The sequence below is a fragment of the Salvelinus alpinus genome, chromosome 3 (genome assembly GCF_045679555.1).
Source record: "Salvelinus alpinus chromosome 3, SLU_Salpinus.1, whole genome shotgun sequence".
In the NCBI taxonomy this organism is placed as follows: Eukaryota; Metazoa; Chordata; class Actinopteri; order Salmoniformes; family Salmonidae; genus Salvelinus; species Salvelinus alpinus.
Window position 1 is genome coordinate 109,834,124 of NC_092088.1, and position 16,637 is coordinate 109,850,760.

Here is a 16,637-nt window from a genome sequence, read left to right on the forward strand (position 1 = left end):
CTAGACTACAGAAACTGCCGCATGTGATTTTTGCAAGTACTAAACCAAATTTTACTGCTATTCACTGCATGTATTTGAATTTCCAAAATATTATTATCTGTTATAAATACAGTTCTTACTGAATGTGTCAAAGAGCACTGTTCCCACCCGGTTTCGAAACGGGGACCTTTCGCGTGTGAAGCGAATGTGATAACCACTACACTACAGAAACTGCTTCATGTGATTTTTGCAAGGACTAAACCAAATTTTACTGATATTCACTGCATGTATTTGAATTTCCAAAATAAGGCATTTATGAAAGAAAGCACTTTTTCCACCCGGTTTCAAACCAGGGACCTTTCGCGTGTTAAGCGAACGTGATAACCACTTCACTACAGAAACTGCTGCATGTGATTTTTGCAAGGACTAAACCAAATTTCACTGATATTCACTGCATGTCTTTGAATTTCCAAAATAAGGCATTTATGAAAGCAACTATTCACTGTTATAAATACAGTTCTTACTGAATGTGTCAAAGAGCACTGTTACCACCCGGTTTCGAACCGGGGACCTTTCGCGTGTAAAGCGAAAGTGATAACCACTACACTACAGAAACTGCCGCATGTGATTTTTGCAAGGACTAAACCAAATTTTACTGATATTCACTGCATGTCTTTGAATTTCCAAAATAAGGCATTTATGAAAGCAACTATTCACTGTTATAAATACAGTTCTTACTGAATGTGTCAAAGAGCACTGTTACCACCCGGTTTCGAACCGGGGACCTTTCGCGTGTAAAGCGAAAGTGATAACCACTACACTACAGAAACTGCCGCATGTGATTTTTGCAAGGACTAAACCAAATTTTACTGATATTCACTGCATGTCTTTGAATTTCCAAAATAAGGCATTTATGAAAGCAACTATTCACTGTTATAAATACAGTTCTTACTGAATGTGTCAAAGAGCACTGTTTCCACCCGGTTTCGAACCGGGGACCTTTCGCGTGTAAAGCGAACGTGATAACCACTACACTACAGAAATCGCTGCATGTGTTTTTTGCAAGGACTAAACCAAATTTTACTGATATTCACTGCATGTATTTGAATTTCCAATATAAGGCATTTATGAAAGAAAGCACTTTTTCCACCCGGTTTCAAACCAGGGACCTTTCGCGTGTTAAGCGAACGTGATAACCACTACACTACAGAAACTGCCGCATGTGATTTTTGCAAGGACTAAACCAAATTTTACTGATATTCACATCATTTATTTGAATTTCCAAAATAAGGCATTTATGAAAGCAACTATTCACTGTTATTAATACAGTTCTTACTGAATGTGTCAAAGAGCACTGTTTCCACCCGGTTTCGAACCGGGGACCTTTCGCGTGTGAAGCGAATGTGATAACCACTACACTACAGAAACTGCTGCTTGTGGTTTTTCAAGGACTAAACCAAATTTTACTGATATTCACATCATTTATTTGAATTTCCAAAATAAGGGATTTATGAAAGCAACTATTCACTGTGATAAATACAGTTCTTACTGAATGTGTTAAAGAGCACTGTTTCCACCCGGTTTCGAACCGGGGACCTTTCGCGTGTTAATCAAACGTGATAACCACTACACTACAGAAACTGCTGCATGTGATTCTTGCAAGGACTAAACCAAATTTTACTGATATTCAATTCATGTATTTGAATTTCCAAAATAAGGCATTTATGAAAGAATGCACTGTTTCCACCCGGTTTCAAACCAGGGACTTTCGCGTGTGAAGCGAATGTGATAACCACTACACTACAGAAACTGCAGCATGTGGTTTTTGCAAGGACTAAACCAGATTTTACTGATATTCACTGCATGTCTTTGAATTTCCAAAATAAGGCTTTTATGAAAGCAACTATTCACTGTTATAAATACAGTTCTTACTGAATGTGTCAAAGAGCACTGTTTCCACCCGGTTTCGAACCGGGGACCTTTCGCGTGTGAAGCGAATGTGATAACCACTACACTACAGAAAATGCTGCATGTGATTTTTGCAAGGACTAAACCAAATTTTACTGATATTCACTGCATGTCTTTGAATTTCCAAAATAAGGCATTTATGAAAGCAACTATTCACTGTTATAAATACAGTTCTTACTGAATGTGTCAAAGAGCACTGTTTCCACCCGGTTTCGAACCGGGGACCTTTCGCGTGTGAAGCAAATGTGACAACCACTACACTACAGAAACTGCTGCATGTGGTTTTTGCAAGGACTAAACCAAATTTTACTGCTATTCACTGCATGTATTTGAATTTCCAAAATAAGGCATTTATGAAAGAATGCACTGTTTCCAACCGGTTTCAAACCAGGGACCTTTCACGTGTGAAGCGAATGTGATAACCACTACACTACAGAAACTGCTGCATGTGGTTTTTGCAAGGACTAAACCAAATTTTACTGATATTCACTGCATGTATTTGAATTTCCAATATAAGGCATTTATGAAAGAAAGCACTTTTTCCACCCGGTTTCAAACCAGGGACCTTTCGCGTGTTAAGCGAACGTGATAACCACTACACTACAGAAACTGCAGCATGTGGTTTTTGCAAGGACTAAACCAAATTTTACTGATATTCACTGCATGTCTTTGAATTTCCAAAATAAGGCATTTATGAAAGCAACTATTCACTGTTATAAATACAGTTCTTACTGAATGTGTCAAAGAGCACTGTTTCCACCCGGTTTCGAACCGGGGACCTTTCGCGTGTGAAGCAAATGTGACAACCACTACACTACAGAAACTGCTGCATGTGGTTTTTGCAAGGACTAAACCAAATTTTACTGCTATTCACTGCATGTCTTTGAATTTCCAAAATAAGGCATTTATGAAAGCAACTATTCACTGTTATAAATACAGTTCTTACTGAATGTGTCAAAGAGCACTGCTTCCACCCGGTTTCGAACCGGGGACCTTTCGCGTGTAAAGCAAACGTGATAACCACTACACTACAGAAATCGCCGCATGTGGTTTTTGCAAGGACTAAACCAAATTTTACTGATATTCACTGCATGTATTTGAATTTCCAATATAAGGCATTTATGAAAGAAAGCACTCTTTCCACCCGGTTTCAAACCAGGGACCTTTCGCGTGTTAAGCGAACGTGATAACCACTACACTACAGAAACTGCCGCATGTGATTTTTGCAAGGACTAAACCAAATTTTACTGATATTCACATCATTTATTTGAATTTCCAAAATAAGGCATTTATGAAAGCAACTATTCACTGTTATTAATACAGTTCTTACTGAATGTGTCAAAGAGCACTGTTTCCACCCGGTTTCGAACCGGGGACCTTTCGCGTGTGAAGCGAATGTGATAACCACTACACTACAGAAACTGCTGCTTGTGGTTTTTCAAGGACTAAACCAAATTTTACTGATATTCACATCATTTATTTGAATTTCCAAAATAAGGGATTTATGAAAGCAACTATTCACTGTGATAAATACAGTTCTTACTGAATGTGTTAAAGAGCACTGTTTCCACCCGGTTTCGAAACGGGGACCTTTCGCGTGTTAATCAAACGTGATAACCACTACACTACAGAAACTGCTGCATGTGATTCTTGCAAGGACTAAACCAAATTTTACTGATATTCACTGCATGTATTTGAATTTCCAAAATAAGGCATTTATGAAAGAATGCACTGTTTCCACCCGGTTTCAAACCAGGGACTTTCGCGTGTGAAGCGAATGTGATAACCACTACACTACAGAAACTGCAGCATGTGGTTTTTGCAAGGACTAAACCAAATTTTACTGATATTCACTGCATGTCTTTGAATTTCCAAAATAAGGCTTTTATGAAAGCAACTATTCACTGTTATAAATACAGTTCTTACTGAATGTGTCAAAGAGCACTGTTTCCACCCGGTTTCGAACCGGGGACCTTTCGCGTGTGAAGCGAATGTGATAACCACTACACTACAGAAAATGCTGCATGTGATTTTTGCAAGGACTAAACCAAATTTTACTGATATTCACTGCATGTCTTTGAATTTCCAAAATAAGGCATTTATGAAAGCAACTATTCACTGTTATAAATACAGTTCTTACTGAATGTGTCAAAGAGCACTGTTTCCACCCGGTTTCGAACCGGGGACCTTTCGCGTGTGAAGCAAATGTGACAACCACTACACTACTGAAACTGCTGCATGTGGTTTTTGCAAGGACTAAACCAAATTTTACTGCTATTCACTGCATGTATTTGAATTTCCAAAATAAGGCATTTATGAAAGAATGCACTGTTTCCAACCGGTTTCAAACCAGGGACCTTTCACGTGTGAAGCGAATGTGATAACCACTACACTACAGAAACTGCTGCATGTGGTTTTTGCAAGGACTAAACCAAATTTTACTGATATTCACTGCATGTATTTGAATTTCCAATATAAGGCATTTATGAAAGAAAGCACTTTTTCCACCCGGTTTCAAACCAGGGACCTTTCGCGTGTTAAGCGAACGTGATAACCACTACACTACAGAAACTGCAGCATGTGGTTTTTGCAAGGACTAAACCAAATTTTACTGATATTCACTGCATGTCTTTGAATTTCCAAAATAAGGCATTTATGAAAGCAACTATTCACTGTTATAAATACAGTTCTTACTGAATGTGTCAAAGAGCACTGTTTCCACCCGGTTTCGAACCGGGGACCTTTCGCGTGTGAAGCAAATGTGACAACCACTACACTACAGAAACTGCTGCATGTGGTTTTTGCAAGGACTAAACCAAATTTTACTGCTATTCACTGCATGTATTTGAATTTCCAAAATAAGGCATTTATGAAAGAATGCACTGTTTCCACCCGGTTTCAAACCAGGGACCTTTCACGTGTGAAGCGAATGTGATAACCACTACACTACAGAAACTGCTGCATGTGGTTTTTGCAAGGACTAAACCAAATTTTACTGATATTCACATAATTTATTTGAATTTCCAAAATAAGGCATTTATGAAAGCAACTATTCACTGTTATAAATACAGTTCTTACTGAATGTGTCAAAGAGCACTGCTTCCACCCGGTTTCGAACCGGGGACCTTTCGCGTGTTAAGCGAACGTGATAACCACTACACTACAGAAACTGCTGCATGTGGTTTTTGCAAGGACTAAACCAAATTTTACTGATATTCACATCATTTATTTGAATTTCCAAAATAAGGCATTTATGAAAGCAACTATTCACTGTTATAAATACAGTTCTTACTGAATGTGTCAAAGAGCACTGTTTCCACCCGGTTTCGAACCGGGGACCTTTCGCGTGTAAAGCGAACGTGATAACCACTACACTACAGAAACTGCTGCATGTGATTTTTGCAAGGACTAAACCAAATTTTACTGATATTCACTGCATGTCTTTGAATTTCCTAAATAAGGCATTTATGAAAGCAACTATTCACTGTTATAAATACAGTTCTTACTGAATGTGTCAAAGAGCACTGTTTCCACACGGTTTCGTACCGGGGACCATTCGCGTGTGAAGCGAATGTGATAACCACTACATTACAGAAACTGCTGCATGTGGTTTTTGCAAGAACTAAACCAAATTTTACTGCTATTCACTGCATGTATTTGAATTTCCAAAATAAGGCATTTATGAAAGAATGCACTGTTTCCACCCGGTTTCAAACCAGGGACCTTTCGCGTGTGAAGCGAATGTGATAACCACTACACTACAGAAACTGCAGCATGTGGTTTTTGCAAGGACTAAACCAAATTTTACTGATATTCACTGCATGTCTTTGAATTTCCAAAATAAGGCTTTTATGAAAGCAACTATTCACTGTTATAAATACAGTTCTTACTGAATGTGTCAAAGAGCACTGTTTCCACCCGGTTTCGAACCGGGGACCTTTCGCGTGTGAAGCAAATGTGATAACCACTACACTACAGAAACTGCTGCATGTGATTTTTGCAAGGACTAAACCAAATTTTACTGATATTCACTGCATGTCTTTGAATTTCCAAAATAAGGCAGTTATGAAAGCAACTATTCACTGTTATAAATACAGTTCTTACTGAATGTGTCAAAGAGCACTGTTTCCACCCGGTTTCGAACCGGGGACCTTTCGCGTGTTAAGCGAACGTGATAACTACTACACTACAGAAACTGCTGCATTTGGTTTTTGCAAGGACTAAACCAAATTTTACTGATATTCACATCATTTATTTGAATTTCCAAAATAAGGCATTTATGAAAGCAGCTATTCACTGTTATAAATACAGTTCTTACTGAATGTGTCAAAGAGCACTGTTTCCACCCGGTTTCGAACCGGGGACCTTTCGCGTGTAAAGCGAACGTGATAACCACTACACTACAGAAACTGCTGCATGTGATTTTTGCAAGGACTAAACCAAATTTTACTGATATTCACTGCATGTCTTTGAATTTCCTAAATAAGGCATTTATGAAAGCAACTATTCACTGTTATAAATACAGTTCTTACTGAATGTGTCAAAGAGCACTGTTTCCACCCTGTTTCGAACCGGGGACCTTTCGCGTGTTAAGCGAACGTGATAACCACTACACTACAGAAACTGCTGCATTTGGTTTTTGCAAGGACTAAACCAAATTTTACTGATATTCACATCATTTATTTGAATTTCCAAAATAAGGCATTTATGAAAGCAACTATTCACTGTTATAAATACAGTTCTTACTGAATGTGTCAAAGAGCACTGCTTCCACCCGGTTTCGAACCGGGGACCTTTCGCATGTTAAGCTAACGTGATAACCACTACACTACAGAAACTGCTGCATGTGGTTTTTGCAAGGACTAAACCAAATTTTACTGATATTCACTGCATGTCTTTGAATTTCCAAAGTAAGGCATTTATGAAAGAATGCACTGTTTCCACCCGGTTTCAAACCAGGGACCTTTCACGTGTGAAGCGAATGTGATAACCACTACACTACAGAAACTGCTGCATGTGGTTTTTGCAAGGACTAAACCAAATTTTATTGATATTCACTGCATGTATTTGAATTTCCAATATAAGGCATTTATGAAAGAAAGCACTTTTTCCACCCGGTTTCAAACCAGGGACCTTTCGCGTGTTAAGCGAACGTGATAACCACTACACTACAGAAACTGCTGCATTTGGTTTTTGCAAGGACTAAACCAAATTTTACTGATATTCACATCATTTATTTGAATTTCCAAAATAAGGCATTTATGAAAGCAACTATTCACTGTTATAAATACAGTTCTTACTGAATGTGTCAAAGAGCACTGCTTCCACCCGGCTTCGAACCGGGGACCTTTCGCGTGTTAAGCGAACGTGATAACCACTACACTACAGAAACTGCTGCATGTGGTTTGCGCTGTGCAGGCTGGCATGTATTGACCAAGCTGAGGCTGGCTGGTGTCCGAGTTAACGGTAAAGACCACTAGCAGTGACTAACTGATAACTAGCTAGTAGTTAGTTAGCTGGCTAGCTTCTGATGGGGGTTCCGGTTCTAAAGTATAAAAATAGCAGATCCGTACCACATTGGGTGTTGGGGGTTGCAGGAGAGTATATTCAGTCCGTAGATGGAAAGTGAGATTAAAATATAAACGGAAAAAACGAGGAAAACGATTATTTACACGGGACAAGACAAAACACACGTCCGACTGCCACGCCATCTTGAAGTGAATAGTTGCTTTCATAAATGCCTTATTTTGGAAATTCAAAGACATGCAGTGAATATCAGTAAAATTTGGTTTAGTCCTTGCAAAAATCACATGCAGCAGTTTCTGTAGTGTAGTGGTTATCACGTTTGCTTAACACGCGAAAGGTCCCTGGTTTGAAACCGGGTGGAAAAAGTGCTTTCTTTCATAAATGCCTTATTTTGGAAATTCAAATACATGCAGTGAATATCAGTAAAATTTGGTTTAGTCCTTGCAAAAACCACATGAAGCAGTTTTTGTAGAGTAGTGGTTATCACATTTGCTTCACACGCGAAAGGTCCCAGGTTCGAAACCGGGTGAAAACAGTGCTCTTTGACACATTCAGTAAGAACTCTATTCATAACAGTGAATAGTTGCTTTCATAAATGCCTTATTTTGGAAATTCAAAGACATGAATTGAATATCAGTAAAATTTGGTTTAGTCCTTGCAAGAATCACATGCAGCAGTTTCTGTAGTGTAGTGGTTATCACGTTTGCTTAACACGCGAAAGGTCCCCGGTTCGAAACCGGGTGTAAACAGTGCTGTTTAACACATTCAGTAAGAACTGTATTTATCACAGTGAATAGTTGCTTTCATAAATGCCTTATTTTGGAAATTCAAATAAATGATGTGAATATCAGTAAAATTTGGTTTAGTCCTTGAAAAACCACAAGCAGCAGTTTCTGTAGTGTAGTGGTTATCACATTCGCTTCACACGCGAAAAGTCCCCGGTTCGAAACCGGGTGGAAACAGTGCTCTTTGACACATTCAGTAAGAACTGTATTTATAACAGTGAATAGTTGCTTTCTTAAATGCCTTATTTTGGAAATTCAAAGACATGCAGTGAATATCAGTAAAATTTGGTTTAGTCCTTGCAAAAATCATATGAGGCAGTTTCTGTAGTGTAGTGGTTATCACGTTCGCTTTACACGCGAAAGGTCCCCGTTTCGAAACCGGGTGGAAACAGTGCTCTTTGACACATTCAGTAAGAACTGTATTTATAACAGTGAATAGTTGCTTTCATAATTGGCTGATTTTGGAAATTCAAAGACATGTAGTGAATATCAGTAAAATTTGGTTTAGTCCTTGCAAAAATCACATGCAGCAGTTTCTGTAGTGTAGTGGTTATCACGTTCGCTTAACACGCGAAAGGTCACCGGTTCGAAACCTGGTGGAAACACTGCTCTTTGACACATTCAGTAAGAACTGTATTTATAACAGTGAATAGTTGCTTTCATAAATGCCTTATTTTGGAAATTCATATACATGCAGTGAATAGCAGTAAAATTTGGTTTAGTCCTTGCAAAAATCACATGCGGCAGTTTCTGTAGTGTAGTGGTTATCACGTTCGCATTACACGCGAAAGGTCCCTGGTTCGAAACCGGGTGGAAACAGTGCTCTTTGACACATTCAGTAAGAACTGTATTTATAACAGTGAATAGTTGCTTTCATAAATGCCTTATTTTGGAAATTCAAAGACATGCAGTGAATATCAGTAAAATTTGGTTTAGTCCTTGCAAAAATCATATGCGGCAGTTTCTGTAGTGTAGTGTTTATCACGTTCGCTTTACACGCGAAAGGTCCCCGGTTCGAAACCGGGTGGAAACAGTGCTCTTTGACACATTCAGTAAGAACTGTATTTATAACAGTGAATAGTTGCTTTCATAAATGCCTGATTTTGGAAATTCAAAGACATGCAGTGAATATCAGTAAAATTTGGTTTAGTCCTTGCAAAAATCACATGCAGCATTTTCTGTAGTGTAGTGGTTATCACGTTCGCTTAACACGCGAAAGGTCACCGGTTCGAAACCGGGTGGAAACAGTGCTCTTTGACACATTCAGTAAGAACTGTATTTCTAACAGTGAATAGTTGCTTTCATAAATACCTTATTTTGGAAATTCAAATAAATGATGTGAATATCAGTAAAATTTGGTTTAGTCCTTGCAAAAATCACATGCAGCAGTTTCTGTAGTGTAGTGGTTATCACGTTCGCTTAACATGCGAAAGGTCCCCGGTTCAAAACCGGGTGGAAACAGTGCATTCTTTCATAAATGCCTTATTTTGGAAATTCAAAAACATGCAGTGAATATCAGTAAAATTTGGTTTAGTCCTTGCAAAAACCACATGCAGCAGTTTCTGTAGTGTAGTGGTTATCACATTTGCTTCACACGCGAAAGGTCCCCGGTTCGAAACCGAGTGGAAACAGTGCTCTTTGACACATTCAGTAAGAACTGTATTTATAACAGAGAATAATAATATTTTGGAAATTCAAGTACATGCAGTGAATAGCAGTAAAATTTGGTTTAGTCCTTGCAAAAATCACATGCGGCAGTTTCTGTAGTGTAGTGGTTATCACGTTCGCTTTACACGCGAAAGGTCCCCGGTTCGAAACCGGGTGGAAACAGTGCTCTTTGACACATTCAGTAAGAACTGTATTTATAAAAGTGAATAGTTGCTTTCATAAATGCCTTATTTTGGAAATTCAAAGACATGCAGTGAATATCAGTAAAATTTGGTTTAGTCCTTGCAAAAATAATACGCGGCAGTTTCTGTAGTGTAGTGGTTATCATGTTCGCTTTACACACGAAAGGTCCCCAGTTCGATACCGGGTGGAAACAGTGCTCTTTGACACATTCAGTAAGAACTGTATTTATAACAGTGAATAGTTGCTTTCATAAGTGCCTTATTTAGGAAATTCAAAGACATGCAGTGAATATCAGTAAAATTTGGTTTAGTCCTTGCAAAAATCACATGCAGCAGTTTCTGTAGTGTAGTGGTTATCACGTTCGCTTAACACGCGAAAGGTCCCCGGTTCGAAACCGGGTGGAAACAGTGCTCTTTGACACATTCAGTAAGAACTGTATTTATAACAGTGAATAGTTGCTTTCATAAATGCCTTATTTTGGAAATTCAAATAAATGATGTGAATATCAGTAAAATTTGGTTTAGTCCTTGCAAAAACCACATGCAGCAGTTTCTGTAGTGTAGTGGTTATCACATTCGCTTCACACGCGAAAGGTCACCGGTTCGAAACCGGGTGGAAACAGTGATCTTTGACACATTCAGTAAGAACTGTATTTATAACAGTGAATAGTTGCTTTCATAAATGCCTTATTTTGGAAATTCAAATAAATGATGTGAATATCAGTAAAATTTGGTTTAGTCCTTGCAAAAATCACATGCAGCAGTTTCTGTAGTGTAGTGGTTATCACGTTCGCTTCACACGCGAAAGGTCCCTGGTTTGAAACCGGGTGGAAAAAGTGCTTTCTTTCATAAATGCCTTATATTGGAAATTCAAATACATGCAGTGAATATCAGTAAAATTTGGTTTAGTCCTTGCAAAAACCACATGCAGCGATTTCTGTAATGTAGTGGTTATCACATTCGCTTCACACGCGAAAGGTCCCCGGTTCGAAACCGGGTAGAAACAGTGCTCTTTGACACATTCAGTAAGAACTGTATTTATAACAGTGAATAGTTGCTTTCATAAATGCCTTATTTTGGAAATTCAAAGACATGCAGTGAATATCAGTAAAATTTGGTTTAGTCCTTGCAAAAATCACATGCGGCAGTTTCTGTAGTGTAGTGGTTATCACGTTCGCTTAACACGCGAAAGGTCCCCGGTTCAAAACCGGGTGGAAACAGTGCATTCTTTCATAAATGCCTTATTTTGGAAATTCAAAAACATGCAGTGAATATCAGTAAAATTTGGTTTAGTCCTTGCAAAAACCACATGCTGCAGTTTCTGTAGTGTAGTGGATATCACATTCGCTTCACACGCGAAAGGTCCCCGGTTCGAAACCGGGTGGAAACAGTGATCTTTGACACATTCAGTAAGAACTGTATTTATAACAGAGAATAATAATATTTTGGAAATTCAAATACATGCAGCGAATAGCAGTAAAATTTGGTTTAGTCCTTGCAAAAAGCACATACGGCAGTTTCTGTAGTGTAGTGGTTTTCACGTTCGCTTTACACGCGAAAGGTCCCCGGTTCGAAACCGGGTGGAAACAGTGCTCTTTGACACATTCAGTAAGAACTGTATTTATAACAGTGAATAGTTGCTTTCATAAATGCCTTATTTTGGAAATTCAAAGACATGCAGTGAATATCAGTAAAATTTGGTTTAGTCCTTGCAGAAAACGCATGCAGCAGTTTCTGTAGTGTAGTGGTTATCACGTTCGCTTAACACGTGAAAGGTCCCCGGTTCAAAACCGGGTGGAAACAGTGGTCTTTGACACATTCAGTAAGAACTGTATTTATAACAGTGAATAGTTGCTTTCATAAATGCCTTATTTTGGAAATTCAAAGACATGCAGTGAATATCAGTAAAATTTGGTTTAGTCCTTGCAAAAATCACATGCGGCAGTTTCTGTAGTGTAGTGGTTATCACGTTCGCTTTACACGCGAAAGGTCCCCGGGTGGAAACAGTGCTCTTTGACACATTCAGTAAGAACTGTATTCATAACAGTGAATAGTTGCTTTCATAAATGCCTTATTTTGGAAATTCAAAGACATGCAGTGAATATCAGTAAAATTTGGTTTAGTCCTTGCAAAAATCACATGCGGCAGTTTCTGTAGTGTAGTGGTTATCACGTTCGCTTAACACGCGAAAGGTCCTCCGGTTCAAAACCGGGTGGAAACAGTGCATTCTTTCATAAATGCCTTATTTTGGAAATTCAAAAACATGCAGTGAATATCAGTAAAATTTGGTTTAGTCCTTGCAAAAACCACATGCAGCAGTTTCTGTAGTGTAGTGGTTATCACATTCGCTTCACACGCGAAAGGTCCCCGGTTCAAAACCGGGTGGAAACAGTGCTCTTTGACACATTCAGTAAGGACTGTATTTATAACAGAGAATAATAATATCTTGGAAATTCAAATACATGCAGTGAATAGCAGTAAAATTTGGTTTAGTCCTTGCAAAAAGCACATGCGGCAGTTTCTGTAGTGTAGTGGTTTTCACGTTCGCTTTACACGCGAAAGGTCCCCGGTTCGAAACCGTGTGGAAACAGTGCTCTTTGACACATTCAGTAAGAACTGTATTTATAACAGTGAATAGTTGCTTTCATAAATGCCTTATTTTGGAAATTCAAAGACATGCAGTGAATATCAGTAAAATTTGGTTTAGTCCTTGCAAAAATCACATGCGGCAGTTTCTGTAGTGTAGTGGTTATCACGTTCGCTTTACACGCGAAAGGTCCCCGGGTGGAAACAGTGCTCTTTGACACATTCAGTAAGAACTGTATTTATAACAGTGAATAGTTGCTTTCATAAATGCCTTATTTTGGAAATTCAAAGACATGCAGTGAATATCAGTAAAATTTGGTTTAGTCCTTGCAAAAATCACATGCGGCAGTTTCTGTAGTGTAGTGGTTATCACGTTCGCTTTACACGCGAAAGGTCCCCGGGTGGAAACAGTGCTCTTTGACACATTCAGTAAGAACTGTATTCATAACAGTGAATAGTTGCTTTCATAAATGCCTTATTTTGGAAATTCAAAGACATGCAGTGAATATCAGTAAAATTTGGTTTAGTCCTTGCAAAAATCACATGCGGCAGTTTCTGTAGTGTAGTGGTTATCACGTTCGCTTAACACGCGAAAGGTCCTCCGGTTCAAAACCGGGTGGAAACAGTGCATTCTTTCATAAATGCCTTATTTTGGAAATTCAAAAACATGCAGTGAATATCAGTAAAATTTGGTTTAGTCCTTGCAAAAACCACATGCAGCAGTTTCTGTAGTGTAGTGGTTATCACATTCGCTTCACACGCGAAAGGTCCCCGGTTCAAAACCGGGTGGAAACAGTGCTCTTTGACACATTCAGTAAGGACTGTATTTATAACAGAGAATAATAATATTTTGGAAATTCAAATACATGCAGTGAATAGCAGTAAAATTTGGTTTAGTCCTTGCAAAAAGCACATGCGGCAGTTTCTGTAGTGTAGTGGTTTTCACGTTCGCTTTACACGCGAAAGGTCCCCGGTTCGAAACCGTGTGGAAACAGTGCTCTTTGACACATTCAGTAAGAACTGTATTTATAACAGTGAATAGTTGCTTTCATAAATGCCTTATTTTGGAAATTCAAAGACATGCAGTGAATATCAGTAAAATTTGGTTTAGTCCTTGCAAAAATCACATGCGGCAGTTTCTGTAGTGTAGTGGTTATCACGTTCGCTTAACACGCGAAAGGTCCCCGGTTCAAAACCGGGTGGAAACAGTGCATTCTTTCATAAATGCCTTATTTTGGAAATTCAAAAACATGCAGTGAATATCAGTAAAATTTGGTTTAGTCCTTGCAGAAATCGCATGCAGCAGTTTCTGTAGTGTAGTGGTTATCACGTTCGCTTAACATGCGAAAGGTCCCCGGTTCAAAACCGGGTGGAAACAGTGCTCTTTGACACATTCAGTAAGAACTGTATTTATAACAGTGAATAGTTGCTTTCATAAATGCTTTATTTTGAAATTCAAATAAATGATGTGAATATCAGTAAAATTTGGTTTAGTCCTTGCAAAAATCACATGCGGCAGTTTCTGTAGTGTAGTGGTTATCACGTTCGCTTAACACGCGAAAGGTCCCTGGTTTGAAACCGGGTGGAAAAAGTGCTTTCTTTCATAAATGCCTTATATTGGAAATTCAAATACATGCAGTGAATATCAGTAAAATTTGGTTTAGTCCTTGCAAAAACCACATGCAGCGATTTCTGTAATGTAGTGGTTATCACATTCGCTTCACACGCGAAAGGTCCCCGGTTCGAAACCGGGTGGAAACAGTGCTCTTTGACACATTCAGTAAGAACTGTATTTATAACAGTGAATAGTTGCTTTCATAAATGCCTTATTTTGGAAATTCAAAGACATGCAGTGAATATCAGTAAAATTTGGTTTAGTCCTTGCAAAAATCACATGCGGCAGTTTCTGTAGTGTAGTGGTTATCACGTTCGCTTTACACGCGAAAGGTCCCCGGGTGGAAACAGTGCTCTTTGACACATTCAGTAAGAACTGTATTCATAACAGTGAATAGTTGCTTTCATAAATGCCTTATTTTGGAAATTCAAAGACATGCAGTGAATATCAGTAAAATTTGGTTTAGTCCTTGCAAAAATCACATGCGGCAGTTTCTGTAGTGTAGTGGTTATCACTTTCGCTTTACACGCGAAAGGTCCCCGGGTGGAAACAGTGCTCTTTGACACATTCAGTAAGAACTGTATTTATAACAGTGAATAGTTGCTTTCATAAATGCCTTATTTTGGAAATTCAAAGACATGCAGTGAATATCATTAAAATTTGGTTTAGTCCTTGCAAAAATCACATGCGGCAGTTTCTGTAGTGTAGTGGTTATCACGTTCGCTTTACACGCGAAAGGTCCCCGGGTGGAAACAGTGCTCTTTGACACATTCAGTAAGAACTGTATTCATAACAGTGAATAGTTGCTTTCATAAATGCCTTATTTTGGAAATTCAAAGACATGCAGTGAATATCAGTAAAATTTGGTTTAGTCCTTGCAAAAATCACATGCGGCAGTTTCTGTAGTGTAGTGGTTATCACTTTCGCTTTACACGCGAAAGGTCCCCGGTTCGAAACCGGGTGGAAACAGTGCTCTTTGACACATTCAGTAAGAACTGTATTTATAACAGTGAATAGTTGCTTTCATAAATGCCTTATTTTGGAAATTCAAAGACATGCAGTGAATATCAGTAAAATTTGGTTTAGTCCTTGCAGAATTTGCATGCAGCAGTTTCTGTAGTGTAGTGGTTATCACATTCGCTTCACACGCGAAAGGTCCCCGGTTCGAAACCGGGTGGAAACAGTGCTCTTTGACACATTCAGTAAGAACTGTATTTATAACAGTGAATAGTTGCTTTCATAAATGCTTTATTTTGAAATTCAAATAAATGATGTGAATATCAGTAAAATTTGGTTTAGTCCTTGCAAAAATCACATGCAGCAGTTTCTGTAGTGTAGTGGTTATCACGTTCGCTTAACACGCGAAAGGTCCCTGGTTTGAAACCGGGTGGAAAAAGTGCTTTCTTTCATAAATGCCTTATATTGGAAATTCAAATACATGCAGTGAATATCAGTAAAATTTGGTTTAGTCCTTGCAAAAACCACATGCAGCGATTTCTGTAATGTAGTGGTTATCACATTCGCTTCACACGCGAAAGGTCCCCGGTTCGAAACCGGGTGGAAACAGTGCTCTTTGACACATTCAGTAAGAACTGTATTTATAACAGTGAATAGTTGCTTTCATAAATGCCTTATTTTGGAAATTCAAAGACATGCAGTGAATATCAGTAAAATTTGGTTTAGTCCTTGCAAAAATCACATGCGGCAGTTTCTGTAGTGTAGTGGTTATCACGTTCGCTTTACACGCGAAAGGTCCCCGGGTGGAAAGAGTGCTCTTTGACACATTCAGTAAGAACTGTATTCATAACAGTGAATAGTTGCTTTCATAAATGCCTTATTTTGGAAATTCAAAGACATGCAGTGAATATCAGTAAAATTTGGTTTAGTCCTTGCAGAAATCACATGCAGCAGTTTCTGTAGTGTAGTGGTTATCACGTTTGCTTAAAAACTTCTTCAGGCTGCAAGCCCGACATCGGGATTAATATGACAACAGCCACTGCAAGTGCAGGGCGCGAAATTCAAAATCTATTTTTGTAAAATATTTAACTTTCACACATTAACAAGTCCAATACAGCATTTGAAAGATAAACATCTTGTCAATCCAGCCAACATGTCCGATTTTTTAAATGTTTTACAGAGAAAACACCACATATATTTATGTTAGCTCACCACCAAATAAAAAAGAGGACAGACATTTTTCACAGCACAAGTAGGATGAAGTAGCATGCACAAGCCAACCTAACTAACCTAAAACCAACCTAAATAACCTAGAAAAAACTACCTCAGATGACAGTCCTATAACATGTTACACAATAAATCTATGTTTTG

General features: G+C 38.5%; 5 non-coding genes across 5 annotated transcripts; 1 reads left to right on the top strand and 4 right to left on the bottom strand.

Moving 5' to 3' along the window:
* Positions 1–1,334: 1,334 nt before the first annotated feature.
* trnav-cac (transfer RNA valine (anticodon CAC)) lies at positions 1,335–1,407 on the bottom strand. Its single transcript has one exon. It is a non-coding gene; the product is annotated as a tRNA-Val (tRNA).
* Positions 1,408–3,296: 1,889 nt separating this feature from the next.
* Positions 3,297–3,369, bottom strand: trnav-cac (transfer RNA valine (anticodon CAC)). Its single transcript has one exon. It is a non-coding gene; the product is annotated as a tRNA-Val (tRNA).
* A 1,889-nt stretch (positions 3,370–5,258) lies between these two features.
* Positions 5,259–5,331, bottom strand: trnav-uac (transfer RNA valine (anticodon UAC)). Its single transcript has one exon. It is a non-coding gene; the product is annotated as a tRNA-Val (tRNA).
* Positions 5,332–6,284: 953 nt separating this feature from the next.
* trnav-uac (transfer RNA valine (anticodon UAC)) lies at positions 6,285–6,357 on the bottom strand. The gene has a single exon. It is a non-coding gene; the product is annotated as a tRNA-Val (tRNA).
* Positions 6,358–10,443: 4,086 nt separating this feature from the next.
* Positions 10,444–10,516, top strand: trnav-aac (transfer RNA valine (anticodon AAC)). Its single transcript has one exon. It is a non-coding gene; the product is annotated as a tRNA-Val (tRNA).
* The last annotated feature ends 6,121 nt before the right edge of the window (positions 10,517–16,637 follow it).